Source organism: Lagenorhynchus albirostris, chromosome X, assembly GCF_949774975.1.
Source record: "Lagenorhynchus albirostris chromosome X, mLagAlb1.1, whole genome shotgun sequence".
In the NCBI taxonomy this organism is placed as follows: domain Eukaryota; kingdom Metazoa; phylum Chordata; class Mammalia; order Artiodactyla; family Delphinidae; genus Lagenorhynchus; species Lagenorhynchus albirostris.
Window position 1 is genome coordinate 9,591,668 of NC_083116.1, and position 20,902 is coordinate 9,612,569.

Genomic DNA, 20,902 nt, shown 5'->3' on the forward strand with positions numbered 1-20,902 from the left:
GAAGAAAGGAACAGAAGAGATATTTGAAGCATGCTGTAAGACTGAATGTTTATGTTCTCCCCACATTCATATGTTGAAATCCTAACCCACAATATCATGCTGTTTGGAGGTAGGGACTGTGGTATACTGTTAATAGTTCTTTCAGCCTTCCCCAAAGGGACCTACAGCCTTTTACCAAGGTCACAGTACACTGGGGGAAAAAAATCAAGCCTTTCAGGGACTACTGGACACAGGCTCTGAGCCAACATTGATTCCAGGAGATCCAAATCATCACTCTGGCTCACCAGCCACAGAAGGGGCTTATGGAGGTCAGGTGATCAATGGAGCTTTAGCTGGGTCAATCTCACAGTGGATCCAGTGGGTCCTTGAACCCACTCTGTGGTTGTTTTCCAGCTCCAAAATGCATAATTGGAATAGGCATACTTAACATTTAGTAGAATCCCCACAATGTTCCCTGACGTGTGGAATGAGGACTATTATGATAGGAAAGGTCAAGTGAAAGCAATTACAACCGCCTCTATCTAGGAAAATACTAAAGCAAAAGCAATACTGCATCCCTGAAGGGATTGCAGGGATTAGTGCCATCATTAAGGACTTGAAAGGTATAGGGGTAGTGATTCTCACCACATCCCAATTCGAGTCTCCTACTTGACCTGTGCAGAAGACAGATCTTGGTGAATGGCAGTGGATTATCATAAGCTTAACCAGGGGATTACTAACTGCAGCTGCTGTACCAGATGTTGCTTCATTGCTTGAGCAAATTAACACATCCCCTGGTACATGGTATGCAGCTGCTGATCTGGCAAGTGCTTTTTCTCCATCCTTGTCCCTAAGACCCACCAGGACATCATATGACATTAGGGAATTGCAAATTAAAACAACAGTGAGATACCACTACACATCTATTAGAATGGCCAAAATCCCAGACACTGACAATGCCAAGTGCTGGTGAGAATGTGGAGTAACAGGACCTCTCATTCTTTGCTGGGAGTGCAAAATGGTACAGACACATTGGAAGACAGTTTGGTGGTTTCTCACAAAACTGAGCATACTCTTACCATATGATCCAGCAATCACACTCCTTGGTATTTACCCAAAGGAGCTGAAAACTTATGTTGACACATAAACCTACACATGGATGTTTACAGCAGCTTTATTCATAATTTCCAAAACTTGTTAGCAACCAAGATATTCTTCAGTAGGTGAGTGAATAAATAAACTGTGGTGCATCCAGACAATGTAATATTATCCAGTGCTAAAAAGAAATGAGCTATTAAGGCATGAAAAACATGGACGAAACTTGAATGCACATTAGTGAAAGAAGTCAATCTGGGAAGGCTACATGCTATGTAATTTCAACTACATGGCATTCTGGAAATGGTGAAACTATGGAGACTGTAAAAAGACCAGTGTTTGCCAGGGATTGGGTGAGGGAGATGAATAGGCAGAGCACAGAGAATTTTTAGGGCAGTGAATTATTCTACATGATACTACAATGGTGGACACATGTCACTATGCATTTGTTCAAACCCATAGAATGTACAACACCAAGAATGAACCCTAATGTAAACTATGGACTTTAGTGATAATGATATGTCAATGTAGGTTCACTGATTTTTAATAGATGTACCACTGTGGTGGGAGGTGTTGATAGTGGGGAAAGGAGTGCACATACAGGGCATACGTACGTGAGAACTCTGTGTATTTTTTGCTCAATTTTGCTGTGAACCAAAAACTTCTCTAAAAAATAAAGTATATTAAAGAAACCCGAACAGCTAATTAGATAATGGGCAGAATGCATGAACAGATGTTCCACTAACAGGATATACAAATGACATGTAAGCACGTGAAAATTGTACAACATTAGCCATTAGGGAAATAAAAATTAAAAACTACAATGAGATTTCAGAATGGCTGAAATAAAAAATTGTGACAGCAGCAAATACTGATGAGGATGTGAGTAAACTAAACCACTCATACTTAGGTGGTGGGATAGACCACTCATAGATAGCTGGTGGGAATGTATAATGGCAAAGTTGCTTTAGAAAACAATTTGACAGTTTCTTTAAAAAAACTAAACATGCAACACAATCATAAGAACACAGCAGTGACATTTCTGGGCATTTATCCTCAAGAAAGGAAAGTGTACTTTCACACGAAAACCTGTACACAAATGTTTAAAGCAGCTTTCTTCATAACAGCCCCAAACTGGAAACAACCTAAATGTCCTTCAATGAGTCAATAGTTAAACAAACTATGCTGCATCCATACTTTGGAATACTACTTAGCAACAAAAAAAGGAATAATATATTGATACATATAGCAATCTAGATAGATCACCAGAGTGAAAAAAGCCATTCTCAAAGGTTACAAATCATATTATTATATAAAATTTTTGAAATGGCAAATTATAGAAAAGGAGAAAAGATTAGTGGTTTTCAGGGGTTCATGAAAGGGTGATAGCAGGAGAAAGGTTGATGTGGCTATCTAAGGGCAACATGAGATATTGTTGTGGTGATGAACTGTTCTGTATTTAGACTGTATCAGTCTCAATGTCCTGGTTGTGATAGTGTAGAATAGATTTGCAAGATGTTACCACTGGAGGAACTGGGTATAGGATATAAAGGAATTTCTCTGTATTATTTATTACAACTGCATGTGACTAGAATATTATATCAAAATAAAACATTTAACTAAAAACATGGTATGTAACAGTATTATTCACAATTGCCAAAAGGTGGAAGCAACTCAAAGTCTCATCAAGCAATGAATGGATAAACCCAATGTGGTATATTCACAGAGTGGAATATTGTTCAGTCATCAAAAGAAATGAAGTACTGATACCTGCTACAACATGGATGAACTTTGAAAACATTATGCTAAATGAAAGAAGCCAGACACAAAAGACCAAATACTATATGACTGTGCATTTATATGAAATATCCAGAATGGGCAAATCCATAGAGACAGAAGGAGGATTAGTGGTTGCCAGGGACCTGGGGGAATGATGCTTAAAGAGTTTGAAATTTCCTTTTGCAGTGATGAAAGGGTTCTGGAACTACATGGTGGTGATGGTTACACAACACTGTGAATAATACTTAATGTCACTGAACTGATCACTTAAAAATGGTATATTTTATACCACAGTAACAAGAAAAATTTGGTAGAAAGTGAGATATCCATATATTAAAATATTTGGGGGTGAGCGAATTATAAAGAATTTTTATGTTCTACTTTTTATGCTTGTACTCGATGAATCTTTTAAATGAGCATGTATTAATTTTGTTAGCATAAAAACTTAAAGAAATAAATAGCAATGCATGTACTCTAATACTTAAACCTAGCATTCAAGGAAAGTTGGAGTTACTGGAGTGGAAAGAAGAGAAGGGGATTTAAAACATACTTTTTATTATGGAAAGTGACAGAAGCAAAAATCACATAGAATAGTATAATGAACCTCCACTTACCTATTGTCCAGCTTCAATATTCATCAACTCATGAACAATAGTAATTTTATCTGTACCCCCCCCCCTACTCAGAAAGGATTAGTAACAATTGCTGTGGGGCGGGTGAAAAGAGCATGGACTCTGAAGTGAGACATGTCTGTATTTTAATCTCAACTCTGGGAGTTCGGACACTTGGGTTAGAATCCTAGTTCTCTTGACTGATCATAAGGGGCCTTGGGCTGGTTACATAACCTCAGTTTCCTCATCTGTCAAAAATAATAATCAAATGTGAGTCATAACTAAAATGACGTGAAAAAAGAAACATAAATATATGATACAGGTTACTGAGTTTATTGTATTGGCTATCTACTTTTTTTAAACAACCTGTATGTAACCTATATATGTTTCCAGACAACCAGAAATCTGGATTTTTAAACTGAATTTATCTACATATGAGCTTATCAACATATATTTGAACAGAAACCCCATGTCTCAGATGGCCCGAGACAGTCTCCGTTTGCCCCTGTGGTGAGTGCAAATAATTGCTAGAGCGTCCTTTCACTCTCAGAGGGTTCCAGTTTGAATAACACATTTCACAGTCAGCGTTATATATAGGAAATATTGAAGTTTAAGAAAATGATATTCAAGGAATTAAAAACAACTTGCAATAAAGAAATCTAATACATGAGTATTATATGCTCTTTAAAAGTGTGGGCTTTTCAGTGTTGATGAATAAGTTTTAAAAAATAAGCATTTTTGTATGTTAGCGAAATTTCTGTGATACTCAGACCTAATTTCATTTTGTTTTAGAATAGGTTTTATGATTCTGGGTCATTCCCAGATGACTCTGGTTTGGTGTAAATATAAGGCTTTACAGGCCTTAACTCTTAAACAGTGCTGTGATTTCATCTGTAATACCTCTGTCTTCCTATTCTGCAAAGGCAGGCAGGTTAATTCCCTCATAAGGGAAGGGCTGTTAGAGCCACATGAAGGAGCCCTTGTGGACAAATCAGATCGCTGAATTAACCACAGTGCTAATGGCTTCTCCATTCAAATAAAAATCCAACTGCCACCAGGCATGGCCCTGGTGCCCGACAATTGTAAAGTGTTGTACAATCACTTTTAACAAGCCTGTCTCACATCAACCCAGGGGGCACAAGCTGAACTAGCTAAGCTTTCTTTCTAATAGTAAAATAGATTCATTCATTCAGCATTTTTTGAGTACCTTACATGTCCCACGTTCTATGTGAGGCATTACAGATACAAAAATGTGTAAGGCAGAGTCAGTGGTCTAGTTGGTCACAAAGTTAGATGAGGAGTACGGTTGAACTTACAGACGCTGAGATTTAGAGTTGGTTTCACCAGCTGCAAGTATAAATTACAGTTTATCATTTGCTTTCTAGACTCTGCCATTTATTAATCCCTTTTTTTCAAGAAATACTCATTGGGTGCCCACTCTGTTCCAGGCACTGTTCCAGGTACTGGAAATACAAGTAGTCCCTGCTCTCCTGGTGGTTATAGCCTAGAAGGGGGGCAGTAAGACAAAACACATGAATATACATGTCAGATGGTGGTAAGTGCTATGACAATAAAATAATTCCCAGTGAACGGGGATAGAACTTGATAGGGGTGAGATGTGAGCTACTTTATATTGGGTGGTCAGGGAAGGCTGCATTCAAAAGAAGTCTTTGAGAAGAGACCTGAAGGGAATGAGATTCGAGGTCAGAGCAGTCCAAGGGACAAAAACGTGGTTGGTACCTTCCCCCAAACAGCAAAGAGGCCAGTGCAGTTGGAACACAGTGAGCGATGGGGAGAGTGAGTGGCTTGGGACAGGAAGTCAGAAGGGTGGTGCAGGCCAGGGAGGGCCTGGAAAGGATTGTGCAGAAATTGGACTTTATTTTAAAAGTGTGCTTGGAAGCCACTGGATGGTTTTGAGCAGAAAAGTGATATTATCTGCTTCTGGTTTTTAAGGGATCATCCTGGATGCTTGGTTAATGATTGTAGGCAGACCAGTTAGGAGGTTTATGCAATAACTGAGTCAAGAGATCGATGGTGGCTTATTTGGTTTCTGGACTCAATTCCAGTGTGTGGTTTGGACGTTTCCTCCCCCATCAACGAGCAATGCTCAGGACACCAGCTGAGTGTCCTACAGTTCAACTCAATTCTGACACTATCCACCAGAGATAGCATCAGATTCCACAGGTTAAGGGCTCAGTCCTCCAAGACTGCCCTTCACTTTAGGTGCCAAGAGAAGGCACAGGGGACGACCTGTGCTTCCGACCGACTGGCTATACATCAGAGGTCCCCAGGACCCTTTCCTCGGGTTCGATTAATTTGCTAGAGTGGCTCACAAAACTCAGAAAACCTGTTTACTCACTAGATTACCGGTTTATTATGAAAGACATTAAAGGATGCTAGCCAACAGACAGATGAAGAGATACATAGGGCGAGGTCCTGAACAAAGGAGCTTCTGTCCTTGTGGAGTTTGGGGCCTGGCATGGTGGCACATGGAAGTGTTCTGGTTCCTCAACCTGAACCCTCTCTGAACCCTTTCCTTTTGGATTGTTTTGGAAGCTTCATGACATAGGCATGCCAATGATTGGTCAAATCATTGGCCATTGGTGATTGATTCAAATTCCTCTCCCCTCCCCAGAAATCAGGATGAGGGACTGAAAGTTCCACCCTCTATACATGGTTGGTTCCCTGGCACCCCCCATCCTCAGGTGCTTTCCAAAAGTCACTTCATTAACACAAAGCCAGTAGTGGTGGAAAGGGGCTTGTTAGGAATAACAAGACACCCATTCCATCTTTATGGCTCTGTTGCATTTGCAGGAGCTGAGGACAAGAGAGCAGATATTATAGCAAAAGGTGCTCCCACTGCTCTTATTGCTCAGGACATTGCAGGGGTTTGGGGAGCTGTGAGCCAGGAACCATGGAAGAAGACCAAATTTATATGAGAACTATATTTTGGTCACCTGAATGACCAAATGCATATTTCTTATAAATCACAATATTGCAGGCTTCAACTAGGAGGTAGCAGTGCAGCTGGTGAAAAATGGTTGAATTAGGGGAAGGAATCTGAAAGTAGAGACAATAGGACTTGCTTGACAGATTGGACATTGTTATAAAACACCTTTTTTGCCTTGAGCTATTGGAAAAATGAAGTTGCCACTTACTAAGATGGGAAAGACCATAAGGATAGAAGGTTAAGAAATAAAAATCGGGCTTCTCTGGTGGCGCGGTGGTTGAGAGTTCGCCTGCCGATGCAGGGGACACGGGTTCGTGCCCCGGTCCGGGAAGATCCCACATGCCGCGGAGCGGCTGGGCCCGTGAGCCATGGCCGCTGAGCCTGCGCATCTGGAGCCTGTGCTCCACAATGGGAGAGGCCACAACAGTGAGAGACCCCCATACCGCAAAAAAAATAAAAAATAAAAAAAAAAATAAATAAAAATCAAGAGTTAGACATTGGTTATATTAGGTTTGTGTTTAGACATCTCATTGGAAGTGCAGAGTAGGCAGTTGACTATATGAATCTAGAGTTAACGTGAGTGATCTGGGCTAAAGATAAAGGTTTTAGAATTGTTAATTTACAGGTGGCATTTAAAGTCACGAGACCAGATATTCAGCAAAGGAGTGAGAGCAAAACCTTTGGAGACTGAAAAAGCATAGCCAGTAAGTGTAGGAGAGAAGCCAGGAGAGAATAGCATCTTAGATGTTAAGTAAAAAAGCTGTTTAGGTTGGAAGGAGTGATTAGCTATATCAAATGCCACTTCATGTTTCCATTAATCATTTACGGAGGGCTCACTCTTTTCTAAACACTGTGCTAGGTGCTTGTGATCCAAAGCTGTACAAAATATGGTTCTTGCCCTGGAGGAGTTTATAGTCCGGTGGAGGAAATGGCCAAGTAAGCAGACTATGGTGATATAGGGTGGTCAGTGCTGAAAGAGTCATGCACAGGGTACCATGTGAACATGTGCCTTCCCTATTAATGTGTCTTTCCTCTCAAACCTTTAGAGGCAAGTGATTGGCGTGAAGAGATATTTTTTGTTAGCATAGTGCATTGACTGATCGCTGCCAGAGATATAGTGAATGACATTCCAGGTTTTATTTCCTAAGAGGTGAGTTAAGTATAAGCCAAGTCTCTTGGGAGATATTTTTCGGAATAGGCAAGGTATTGTTACAGTTGTGAAAGAGATTGGTATTCATACTCTTCTACTTCTTATTCATACTAGAATTATACATTGAGAAAAACTGTAAAAATATATACTGGTCTAAATATATGGAGACATCAGACAAATGTTCTTTATCTAAAGCAATTGGGGTTCCTTAAGGACACTTTTCTGAGGATATAGGAATGGACCAGCATAATTAGCAATGCACACAACTTCCAAGGGCAGCTGCCTATTTCCTTAAGCAACTTGACCATTTTGATTCAGTTCACTCAAATGATCAATTCAGTTAAAAATAATCATTTGCTTGACTTTGTTTACTTGTCTGTAAACAAAAACAACCACATCATTGACTTAGCGGATTTGTTAATTTTAATGCCTCTTTTCCCGACCTTCAGGTCACAGTGCATACTTCTTAGTGTGACACAGGAAACCTTTTGTAGGTGATGTAGAGCAGAGGAGTTCAGATCATTTACTATAGAGTCAGTTTGTTTGAATCCTGGATCCACTGTTCACTAGCTGGGTGACTTCAGGCGAGTTACTTGGCTTCTCTGGTCATTAGTGTCCTCATCTGTAAAGTGGGGGTAATAATAGTATGTGACTCAGAGGGTTATTGTATTAAATGTTATTCTGAGCAAGGGACGTAGAAAGTGGTCTAGAGCATAGTGATTGCAATGTAAGTGTTTGCTATTATCATCTGGCTCAACTCCGCTGGTCTGGCCTCACTAGCTGCCATTTGCAGACGTGCTACCTCCCTCCAGACAACCAGAACTGCTCAAAGAGGAGAGTAGGGAGGGAGAAAACAGCCAGAAGGCTGTTGCAGTGATCCAAGCCAGAGCTGAGGGTGCCAGAGGAGACAGAGAGAACTAGACTGACTCAGATTATCTAGTTTGAAGGCTGAGCTGACAGTATTTCCTAACGGATCACATGTGTATGGAGGGTCAGGGAAAGAAAAGTTAAAAAAAATGACTCCTACCCTTTTCTGTACAGAAGAAATTAACACAACATTGTAAATCAACTATACTTCAAAAAAAAAAAAAAGACTCCTAGCTTTTTATCTAGAGCAATTGGAGAGAAACAGCTTGGTTGCGAGAGGGGCAGGTATTCTGATTAGGACATGTTATGGACTTTGAACATCTCCAAGTGGAGATGTCAAGTAGGCAGTTGGATAATGCACCTGGAATTCAGGGGAGAAGTTAAAGCTGCAGATATAAATTTGAGAATTATCCTTATAGAGATAATAATTAAAATGCAAAGCCCTGGGATTAGTGGTGGTTACCTAGGGTCTAATAATAGCGTGTACCTTTTAAGACTGTTATGAAGGTTCTATGAAAAAACTATGTAAAGTACTTGACACCATTCCCAGCACATAATACATATGCAATAAATGATAACTCGTGTTATTGTTATAATTATTATTAAGAATAATCTATTGCTAATGGGAATTTTGGTAAACCTCCATTATTCCTTACAGATGTGCCTCCAAACCTTTCCCCTATCACAGGCACACATAGAAAATGATAACATTTGCACAGCATTCTAGGATAAACTTCACTGTCAGAGGCTCTGATTCAGTTCTTGACCAGCTGCCCCAAGGGATGTGGATATCAACTTGGAGTACAATACTGCAACATACCGGCTGGGAAATTCTAGCCTATAGCCTTAATACTTAAAGTATGGTGTGTGGACGAGAAGCCTGGGCCTCAACTGGGAGCTTGTTTTCTAATGCAGAATCTCTGGCCCACTGAATCCGAAGCTGCATTTTTACAAGCTTCCCAGATGATTCTTGTATACCTTAAAGTTTGAGAAACACTGATTTATAGGATTGTTGTGCAACTCAAACAATATTCATTAAAACTGATTACATTAATTGTCAAATTTGAGATGATTATTTCTTCTTTTCTCCTTGCTTTCCACACAATGTATGTATTGTGTCTATGATGCAGTGTGCACATGGAGAAATTTGCAGTAGGTTTCTTTTGGCATTGGAGGACTTCTCTGTAATATGGGAAAAGCTCTAGGATTCATTGTTTGCTTAATTGTTTTCCATTTTACAAGGGCACTTTATACCCACACTGTGGCCATGTCTATACATGATGACTGGCCTGGGACCATCACTTACCCTTACAGCTGTGACACTTTATGTCAATGTTGGAGTTCGTGGTGGGAAACTTGACACCTCACTTGGAGCTACATTAATGGCTGCTGCTGAACTGGGCAAGTTTCATCTGGCCTGGGAGAATGGGTCTGAAGCACAGTGAAGAAACAAGGCACTCTCTCTCACTCACTCATGGGTCTGGCCTGAATCACAGTAGTGCATATCGAGCCAAGGAAATTTGGCCATAAGACATTGCAGAACCAAAAGAGGCAGGTCAGGAATCAAAGAGAAAGATCAAAGGAAATGTTAGGCCAGAAAGAGAGGCACAACCTGAGTGGAAGTTTCCTTTCCTATCTTCAACTGAAAACACCCTGAGAGGCAAGTAGGAAAGGTGTGTCTCTGTCTGGGGTGGGGCAGATCCGGGACACATCCTTATGCATTCAATCTTAGAAGAAAAGAGCTTATTATGGTACCCATAGCCTTGCCCATAAGTGGTCAAGTAGTTTTCAGAGGGCAGAGAAGTTGTTTACCTAAGGTAGGATTAGAGCATCTTGGAGTTCAGTCACCGTGAGGTCCACAAAGTCTTCTGGCTGTCTGCCCCGCTTGGGTCAATATGGCTTTTGAAAGGTTTTCCACAGGCTGCACGGGAAAGAAACAAGGAATCATATGTTTGGTCCGTGTCATGTTGGTATGTGATATATTTGCGTGGGACTGCAGAGGCAAAACTTCCCCAGTGGCAAAAGTTAATGAAGGAGGCTCACTCAGCAAAGGAGTTCCAGCCAAAGAGGGCTCTGGACATGGGGGAAGCCAGCCATCAGTTTACTGTGTGACCGTGGACAAGGTCCTTCCTCTCCTGGAGGCTCAGTTGGGCTATTTGTCAAACAGTTTGGACTAAATGAACTCAAAGGGCTCTATTGACTCTGATATTTTGTAATCCTAGGCAAGCTGGCAATGTCAATCTGAATTTCAGGAAGTGACATGTCCAAGATTCCTAAAAATAGCCCTAAAACTAAAATCTCAACTGGTATTATCCTCAAAATGTTTCTGTTCTTACAACCACTATAGGGAAAGAAATCCATGGTATCAAGGTAATAGAACTCTGAATTGGGGAACTTTTAGGAGGAGAAACCAAACAAAGTCCTTGGTTCCGTGCTCCATCCATCCCAAAGCACTCTAGGATGTAACCTAGAGAATGCTTGTAGGCCAGGGCAACGTACGGAAGAGAGATGATTCTTTTTTCTTTTTTTAAATTTTTATTTTATATTGGAGTATAGTAGGTTTACAATGCTGTGTTAGTTTCATGTATACAGCAAAGGGATTTGGCTATACATATATCTATTCTTTTTCAGATTCTTTTCCCATATAGGTTATTACAGAGTATTGAGTAGAGTTCCCTGTGCTATACGGTAGGTCCTTGTTGATTATCTGTTTTATATATGGTAGTGTACGATATATATGTTAATACCAACCTCCTAATTTATCTCTCTCCCCCCCTTTCCCCTTAGGTAACCATAAGTTTGTTTTCTAAGTCTGTGAGTCTGTTTTTGTTTTGTAAATAAGTTCATTTGTATCATTTTTTTTTAGATTCCACATATAAGTGATATCATCTGGTATTTGTCTTTCCTTGACTTTCTTCACTTAGTATGATAATCTCTAGGTCCATACATGTTGCTTCAAATGGCATTATTTCATTCTTTTTTATGGCTGAGTAGTATTCCATTGTATGTATGTACCACATCTTCTTTATCCATTCATCTGTCGATGGGCATTTAAGTTGCTTCCTTGTCTTGGCTATTGTGCATAGTGCTGCTATGAATATTGGGGTGCGTGTATCTTTTTGAGTTATGGTTTGGAAGAGAGGATTCTTGATGCTCACTTTACAGTGCTCTGTAGACAAATTTCAGTTGCCATGGCCAATCAGAAACAAGCAGTAGTCAGAATCATCAGGAGGAAAAAACAAGCATTTTGTATGTTGAAAATATACAGGGTGAAATAAAAGCACATTTTTAATCACCTGCAGGAATTTCAAGAGAGCAGATATTCTCTTTAATGGGTGATCTTTTTTCACTCTGAATTTTCAGAGAACACAATGGCATGGCAGTAATTTTCACTTTTGTAGAAAGATTGTTTTTTCAGGACATATCACCCTAATTAGACTTTTCCCCAAATACTTAAAAATACATGTGTTTAAATCATTGAGTACATTTCCCATTCGATTAATATTCATGCAAGTGAGAAATCATAAAACTACAATGTGAAATTGAGTAACAATAAAATGACTAAGATCTAAAATGAAATGTAAATGTCGAACATGCTTCAGTTTTTCATTTCAAAGAGTTATAAACCACACTAACTCATAATTATGGTACAAACTATGGAAATCCATCAGTCAAACACCAGGAAAATTTGAAGTAAATCACATCTGCTTATACAATCTCAGTTTACAAAAGGTTTTTGGAACTCAAGGAAGGGCTGCACCATCAGCAATTTTTATATCACTCTTTTCGAAGTACTTTACTGTCAGGTGGGTGAGATGGAGAGACCGACTTTTTGGCTTGAAATTGGAGGATCTGTGTTTGTATACCTGCTTTGCCACTACTCTTGGCTGTGTGGCCTCTGGGAAAATCACTTAACTTCTCAGATCTTCCATTTCCTCAGCCATAAAAGAGATGGTAATATCTATTTTCATGAGACATTTGTGTCAAATAAGATACAATAAGATATAATAAAAGATCTTTCCACCCGGTAAAGCACAATAAAACCATGGCATAGTGAATCTATTATCTAAAACTACATAACAAACCACTGCTAAGCTTAGTGACTGAAGATAATAACCATTTTACTATTTCTCATTGTTTCTGAACTTCTGGAATTTGGGAAGGGCTTTGCTAGGCCATTCTGGCTTGGAGCTTATCACATAGTCTTAGGGCCCCTCCATATGTTCTCTCCACATGGGCTAGTTTGGGCTTCCTCACAACATGGAAACCTCAGGGCAGTTCCACTGTTTACATGGTGGCTGGCATCCCCCAGAAGGATTGTCACCCACAAATTATGCAGAAGTGCATGGCATTTTCATGATTTAGCTTTGGAAGTCATATAGCATCTCTAGTGGTCAAGGTAGTTACAAAGACCCAAGTTCAAGGGGAAGGGACATATACCCCACCTCTACATTCAGAATATGTCAAAGTCTTAGAGTAAGGCGAGTATGTGGCCTAGGGCTATTGCTGTGATCATCCTGGAAAAATGCAATCTACACATATAGTATTAAAACCCAAATTTTATATCGTTAATGCTGGTCTCATTTAAAAGATACCTTGAAGGCCTCATTCTTCAACAAATCCACTCCCTCAAGGCCACTATCCCATTGATTAGTTTGGAATAACGTTTACACCTCCCACAATCCCCTTTTAATTTGCAAAGAATAATATTTGATACAACATGAAGCATCTGTTCTGCATCATATAATATTACAGACGCTTTACATATGATATTAGCAATCCTTATCTGACTTGAGAAAGTAGAGACTGTTCCCATTTTACTAAGGAGTCTGAGATTCAGAGAAATTAGGTAACTTGCCCAGGTCACAGAAATCAAATTTGGATCCGTCACTTCTTTTTCTATATTGTATGACCTGTCTCTTTAATAGCAAATACTTAAATAACACTAAGTTCCAGGCACTCTGATACACACACACACACACACACACACACAGAATCTTCACTCAACGCTGTGAATTAAGTACTATTAATAACCTCATTCTATAGATGAGAAAGAGGAAGCAAAGAGAAATTATGTAACTTGTCCAAAGCCAGACAGCTAGTAAGTGGTGGAGCCTGACTTTGCACTAAGATCTGAGTCCAAAATTACTATGGAATCATTAGGATTTTAACAACTTAGCATAAATTAGCATTTCAACTTATTTTTCTTTTTTGAGTGGAGGGATGGGTCCACATTGGGCATTTGGCAGGGGAGGAGGTCATGAGCAGGTCAAAGGGACTTTTAAGAAGCCTGTTGTTGCCTGGGAGTGCTGTGGCATGGAAGGCCAGGCAACACACAAAAGCCAAGGTCTGCCTACTCCCCAGTTTCTCCAGGGCGGGGCTTACTAAGATGCTGACTCCCTAAACTCACCTTAAATCATTGTATTAGCAAAACACATTTTCTGTGGTGTAGGGAAAAATGCAGATCTCAATCGGACGTGCTGCTGTTACTCTCTGTCAGATGGAAGTCAGGCTCTTTTAGTTGTTTACCATGCATTGTTATTATGAAGATATTTATAAATCAAGCTCCAAATCTTTTTGCTTTATCTGTACAAAAGCAATATCATACAGCAGGTGTTCATTCTTTGCCCTTAACCTTTGTAATGCAGGGTGAGAAAAAGTCACTATTTGCATACTGTCATTAATACAAGAAACTTGAAATTCAAGTAGAAGGTGAGCAATTCATTTAATGACAGATCCAAATGGAACACTGCTATTTTGCATATTCAAAGTGGCTTCTGCACTAGTGACACTGCAACTGTAGTTGCTTCTTCTAGAATCGGGTTTCAGTGAGGGAATCACGCATGAGCTGTGTAATAGATCACACACATAACTTGTCTGAGTTTCAATTTACTTGACCGCAAAGTAGAGTGATCACTTTCTCTAGCCTTGTTATAGGAACTGTGAACTGAAAATGGTTAAACTGTAAAGTGCATGTAGAGTGCATGAAAGCTTGTTATTATATTAATTCATAGTAGAAGCCGTCTCTCTATTTGGTAAGTGTACACAGATATTTTTGTTCATTTAAAAGTACATATTTATTGGTGTCCACTATGTGCCAGGTGTAGTTCTAGGTGTCAAGCATAAGTCAGTGAACAAAACACAAAGAAACCTCAACTATACTTTGATTAAAAACACACACACATACAACAAAACAGTTCTACTCTCCTTGAATTTTCATTCTAGCGGGGAAAGTAATTACCCAGCATGTCAGATGTTGGTGATAGTTGCTATGGAGAATAAAGGATAGAGAGGGGGCGGAGGAAAGCTGTGGTGGTGGAATTAGGTCCCTGCTTTGGATGAAGGAAGGGATACTCTTTTATACAGGATAATGAGACAACTTCTCTCAAGTACCATTTGAAAGAAGATAAATTTCAGGATTCTATATCATGGCATTAAGATGATCCACAGTAATGAAAACAATTATTTTTACAGTACTGCATTACAAATTAAAACTTGAAAAAGAAACTTTTTTTTTTTACTTTTTAAAAATTGAAGTATAATTGTTTTACAATGTTGTGTTAATTTCTGCTGTATGGCAAAGTGATTCAGTTATACAAATGTGTATACATTCTTTTTTTCATATTCTTTTTCATTATGGTTTATTATAGGATATTGAATATAGTTCCCTGTGCTGTACAGTAGGACCTTGTTGTTAAGAAACTTTGAAAAACTGCATGCAATATTGGTTTGGAAAAAAGTGCAAGTTCATCAAAGGGGTAGTAATCGTTCATCAGTTTTATTTAAATAATGAGAACTTTTCTAAATCAAGGATTTTTCCCATTTTGTTTATGTAGAACAGGCACAGGGTTTCCCTTCCTCTTAATAGCTCTGATTTATTGGATGTCTTATATGTGCCATTTTACATCTATTAGCTTATCTTTCAATCCAACAAGGATGCTGAAAGGTAGGTACTATTGTACTCATTATGGGTGTTCGAGGAAACTATGTTTAGTTATCTAATTGAATCCTTACAATAATCTGTGACTCAGGTATTTCTAACTGAATTTTAAATGAAAGAAAATACTTGCAGAAATAATGTGCCCCAAGGTCACACCCCCACTCCATGGCAGAACCAAGATTTTCCCTTAGCTTTGCCTGAATCCCCTGCCAGTCACCATCGCATTCCTACTGCCGAGCACGAGGCTCAGCACACAGCAGATGCTCTGCCAACAGTTCTGGAATGAATGAAAATACTTTTTTTTCCTTACAAGGTATGCATTCGCCATGTCTGTCAACCTGGTGGTCACGCCGGGCACTGCCTTCCTGACAGCTGATAAAAATGTAGAAAAGAACAAATTGAACAATTTGTAGGAAGGTATAAGGCAGGTGCAAATATCTGGATCAAGACACCTTTAAAAATCCCAACTTTGTCCATTAAATATTTCTTCAAGACATTTTCTAGGTAGCACTCCATCTTTGGAAAGATGTGCTTAGGTCAGGTTGCATCTGGAGGGGTATTTTTATACACGGTTCAAATTAGATTTCTGAGGGTGCTGCCAGATATTATTGGAAACTGCTCAGTGTTTTTCCCCACCCTAGATAACTTAACCCATGTACTCAGTCTGTTGCCAGCAGTCTTACCTCTAGGATTTGTCCAGGGCACCTTCCTTTGCCGGTCATGACTCGCTGTCTCTTACTCTAATCTTCGTGGGCTATCTTAAACCTTTGGCTCCATGCTGTGGTTCTGACTTTGGCTTCCAGCCTTCCTTGTCCTCATGACCTGTTAGAGACATACTCTTCTGTGGTTGCCTGGGAAGAGGCTCTCCTGGAGGCTGTTTGGCCACTGCCTTCTGGCTCCACACACGACAGCTGTGGGCTACACTGTGCCCTGCTCGTGGCAGCCTGGCCCTTTGGACCAGCTCTACTGAGCCCAGCAGTTCTGCCCTGGGAAGGGGGATGGATAGACAGCTCTTTACAGCCTGCACGGTTCTGCCTAACTGAACTCATGATTGTGAAGATAAAAATGGTCTTGATTGAACAGTGCATCTGATGATATAATCACCAAATCAGAATGAGTAGCCCAGTCAAAGTAATGTTATTTAATAAAATGGTTCACACCTACTCTTCAGTTTATTTGGAAATTGACTTAAATTAGCCAGAGATAAGAACTGTCACTGAATGTCCTTACAATTTGACTTGCAAAAATAGCTAAGATTTCCGAGAATGTGGCTCCAAGAGTGTCTCTGGCTTTAAGGGTATTATTCAATACCCCAAATTTATCACTTTTCCTATGTGCCTGGAACCCATGTCTACCAATATCTCAAGCTCCTCTTTCACCACGTCCTAGATCATTCTCCAGGGAGCTGTCATGGTCCCAGATCCAGCTTGTGCACCTATTCTTGAAATGGGCCACTTTCACCCATTGCACTTGTGACCCTTTGGGGAGAGATTCCTTAGGTCAGAAATATACTATGGAATCTACTGGAAGATGGAGCACATCTAGGACATCTACTCCTTGTTGCCATCTCCAACCTTAAGATGATTTCTTCAGCAATCTAAGGGATATTCTGACAGCAAACCTGTGGCATGGCATTTCATTTTAATGGTTCAGCATCCATCCCTAGACTTTTGGGAACACAAATTGGAATTTCCTTTGGGCCATCAGTTTCCCCTTCTAAGAGTTCGTGTGCACATGCCAGCTTAGACATGTCCAGTCAGAATATTGCAGTCTTCTGGCAAATGGTTTTTGGTTTAGGGACGGTTGCATAATTCATGCTAAGCAAACGAAATGTACTCTTTAGACTTTTGCTTCTACTGTTGAGAGAGGCATGCTCTCACTTCTCCTGAGTTTGGACCTATGGGGATATAAACAGGGAGGTATAGAGAGCCTTGCAACTAGGAAGGGAAAGCCTGAATGAGAACAGAGCCAATGCAAAAGAAAGCAGAACCAGGAGGTGGAAAATCTGGGTGCAGATAACTAGGATCAAGCTAGGTTTACCCCTAGACTTTTCATTTATGGAAACCAATACTGTCCCTTCATTTGCTTAAGCCAGTCTGGGGTGATTTTCTTTCACCCAGAATTGCAAGAATTCTGACTAAATCAAAACGATTTCATTTCTTTGAATCCCTCCAATGCATCTTAAAGTGTGTTCTCTGAGTAAGAGTCCATGTTAGGTTATCCACCATGAAAGTGGATACCAGCATTCACCCATGCATACACCAAACCTATTATGAGGCATCTATCCCCAATCTCATTGACTTACTAGCTTCATAAGTTTGTTGCAAGTCTCAAATGCCCAACATTTTATTATGAAAGTTTTCAAGCATACACCCAAGAGTTGCAAGTATTTACAGTGAACAGTCATGAACCTGCCACCTACATCCTATCATCAACACTTGGTTTATCACATTTATCCCTCCATCCATCTCTCAATCCATCTCATTTTAAACTAAGTTACAGACGTCATTACAGTTCTTGTTAAGTACTTCACATACAGCTCTGTTCTTAACTTGAAACTTTTGGCAACTCATCGTCCCTGGGCCTTGGTTTCCTCACATAAAAAAATGAGGGAGTTGTTTTAGATGACCTCCAAGTGTACTTTCCAGTTCTGAAATTCTACAGTTATCTGATATTTGCCTTTTTAGTTGATTGACATACTTTGGCAAAATGCTCTCCGGTTGGATTCAAAAAGAATTAACATGGAAAATATATTTTGTTTATCTATGGGATATTGACCTAAGTAAAGCGAGTTTGGTTTAGAATACCCTGCTAACCAGTCCATTGTGATTTAGAGCCAAAGCAGATGTTTTTGAGGGTCTAGGGAAAAACAAAATAAGGCATCAGGTGAATATTTTCAAAATTATGGGAGGAGTGGGGTCTTATCCAGGAAAAGAGCATGCAAGAGAAAATGAATTCACATGAAAATTAAACTCTGCCCATCCTGAGGAGGAGGAAAATCAAAAGTATGATGGGCAGACAGTAGAACAGCAGAAGTCTGAAGTCTGAGGCCACTGAACCTGACAGCATTATCCCTTGTTTAGTTCATGTTGGGGCATCTCTGTCAGATAGTCTTTTACATTCATGGTCTTTAGGAGCTAAGAAAATGACTTAAACAAACCAACAAAGAAAAAGGAAAAAGGGTATCATGAAAGCCAGTCTTGCAAAGAAGTGGCTATTTCTAGGAACAGGGGGCAAAAGGGAGAATACTAATACATAACTTATTGCGGAAAACAACCAAACCAGAAGGAGACCCAACCCTGCCTCATTGTGGACAACCTGCTTGACTCCAGGGGTACTGAAGCGGCCTCAACTTCTGATTTCCTTGGGGTCCCTGAAATGGCTTCTTCAGCAGGGATGCACATCAGTCACAGTGGCTCTGGGGCGGAGCTCTTGGCATCTCGTGTGCAGCAGACTGAGCCCCCTCCCAGATTCCTTTTTTTTTTTTTTTTTTTGGTACGCAGGCCTCTCACCGCTGTGGCCTGTGGCCTCTCCCGTTGCGGAGCACAGGCTCCGGATGTGCAGGCCCAGCGGCCATGGCTCACGGGCCCAGCCGCTCCGCGGCATGCGGGATCCTCCCAGACCGGGGCGTGAACCCGCGTCCCCCGCATCGGCAGGCGGACTCCCAACCACCACACCACCAGGGAAGCCCCAGATTCCATCCTTTTGATTGCAAAGACTCTTCTGGATTATTTTGAATAATTCAAGTTAGAACAAAAATATCACTGAAGTTCTTCATAACCGTCATCAGCTTCCACGAAAAGGCCTCTTTCACTTAACTTTCAGTATTTACCTACACGTGTGAAATAAGAGGGCCACAGAGCTTCTTGGAATGGCCTTTATGCATGTCAGATGATCAGTCCCATTAAATATAGACAATTATTACAATTCTTATGTGTATCGGGGATCAAGAAATGTGAATTAAAAGTGATGTCTGGTTATTTGGTCACAGGATATCAGTTTCAGATCTAAACTAGGAAGAAGTAGACATTCACATGCCATTTACATTAGGGAAATAATACTGTGGAAGATCTAAAAATAATCAGGAAGACTGCATCTCAAATAGTATTTTTCTTTTTCCATTTTATCACTCTATTGTTGATGATGATGGCTCATTAGGCACTGTCAAACACTTCAGATCATAATTCTCAAGTTTATTTGAAAATGGCTGCATTGATTTGGCATTCAAGTACCCAGTTACTGTAGGCATGCCTACATTTGTTAACCTTGTATGGACTTTGATTAGACAGTCATTCCTTTTTGATAATCCATATTGGTCCAAGGCTGTATCTGTGTGTTTATTCCATTTTCGCCTTAACAATATTGCTGAAAAGTGGAGACAGAAATGGAAGGTTGTGTGAAGCCACCATGATATGGGATTTTGGAATAGAGCTGAAATATGCCGTATAGATTATGGAAATTAGCAGCTGTGTGGTCTCTTCATCTGATTGTTTCTTATTAGTAACATGCTTGATTAGCTCTCTACCCTTTTAAATGGAATCACAAAATAACTATGTGTTCTGCCTCCAAAGCTCTTTATTGAGGATAACAATAAAGTGCCCAATGTTCAAATCAATGTATGATACATTTATATGATTATTAAATGCTGATAAATTGCCAGTTAACCCTGCATATGTTTACTACCTAGTAAAACAAGTGTTGACCCATCAACCTAAACAACTGGGGAGCATTCATCTTGGCTTAAGTCATTGTTTCATTTTGGGAAAACTCTGCTAACGTGCCAGCCAGCCAGCATATCATCTTTCGTCTGCATTTATTAACAGCTTAGAATGTCCATCTGTTGTCCTTAGTAAATGGAACAGTAAGAAAAAAAAAGGCATCCATTGAGTCTATCTATATATAACTGTTCTCTTTATGGAGAAAAGCTCCTTGGAATGTTCTTCATAAATCAGAAACAAGGGACAAGTGTTGGTCAGAGAGAAATCATCCAAGTTGCTGAACTTTTAAGTGACACATAGCAGATTCCTCTCGTCCTGGGAGAAGATAACTATATTAGTTTCAGATAAAATGGAAACCATCAAGAGAACGTTTTTCCAAAATGTCTCAAATCACATTTCTTTAGATTTTGGTGACGGCTTGATGGGTGGTATAAAATACAAGAGAAAAAAAATTAACACATCTTTCATGTGTATTTGTGTTTATGTAGCCTCATGCACTGATTCAATTTTTTCTGTGGTCGGAGTTTATTTGAAATTCAGGAAAACTATGAGGGCATCAGTGCTCTATAGTTTCTATTCCAAAAATTTTAGCAGATTTGCTTGTGGCCCTGCCGAAGTAAAACTGCATTTGGAGTGGGACCATTTGATGCTATTCTAGTGAAGAGAACTGAGGGAAAGTATGAGGTCTCCAAGCACATACAAGTGCATCAAAGTGGGTTAACTTTGGATGAAAGTAGCATAATAACACATTCAGAGGAAAATTTAACTTCTGTTGGAGTTAAATAACTCTATGTGAAATTAGGGTTAAGAATT